The following is a 1,064-nucleotide window of genomic DNA, read 5'->3' as shown; positions in this document are numbered from 1 at the left end:
AAGTAACAAAATACCGAAATACCTACAAAACATTCTGTGCTGAGTGCTTTTAAGTTTTTACGCCATCTGTGGATTATTATATTATATTCATTCTAATGTGCCTACTTATTACAATAGATATTTTATTTTACAGTTGACTGACAACAGTCTTGGTCGAAAGTATAATATGTGGATCATTGTCTGCTGTCTTTATTTGAAAAATCAATTGTTAAATAATATTTCAAACTATGAGTTTGTCATCATTGGTAAGTAATATATTAATAATTTGACTATGTATATGGGATGTTTATGGAAAATTTGAATGAACTATGGTTTCATTTTAATCAGTCAAATCCTGTTTTTCAATTTGATATTTAAAAGGACTCTAGTTACTGAATTTATAAGTACTCTAATGATAAATAGATTCACCTAATATATATTTTTTATTCGCATAACAGCAGATTAATAAAGCTAAATATGAGTCCCTGGACATTATTTTGCCATGTATTTTATATTTAAGAAAAAAAATGTGCATTAAACTCATTTGATTAATTATAAATGAATATACATTAAATTTATTCATCATATAATAACTATGACACTTACAGGATGTATTTTGTCCCAAACATGAAGACTCAGAAGCACCAATATCAATTATTACAAAGATCTTATCACAAAACGACAATTTAAAGTAAATATTTTACAATTGTTCTTAATATTACCATGTATATGTATATTAAATTATTATTTTTTTTTAAGATTTACACATATCTCCAATGAATTTGACAAACTAGGATTTAAAAAGGTTAAATATTTGGCTGGATCAACCCTTGGCAAAGCGAGCTCTATTCAAATGTTAAGAGATACTCTAACTCAACTTTATGAAGCTATGGAGGTATAAACAATCTCAGTTTATAATCTATTATTAAGCCAAGATTCTTTAACCTTTTCAGATACACGCATTTTGGGTCACATTTGGTAATTAAACTAGATAACATTTTAGAGATGTGCAATCAAATTATGACCATGTAAATATTATTACACATTGATTGCGTATGTTTTATGCTGTTTCACAGTGCGTATGA

The sequence above is a fragment of the Acyrthosiphon pisum genome, chromosome A2, assembly GCF_005508785.2.
Source record: "Acyrthosiphon pisum isolate AL4f chromosome A2, pea_aphid_22Mar2018_4r6ur, whole genome shotgun sequence".
NCBI classification, from domain to species: domain Eukaryota; kingdom Metazoa; phylum Arthropoda; class Insecta; order Hemiptera; family Aphididae; genus Acyrthosiphon; species Acyrthosiphon pisum.
The sequence above is the reverse complement of the archived record's forward strand: the minus strand, read 5'-3'. Positions refer to the sequence as shown.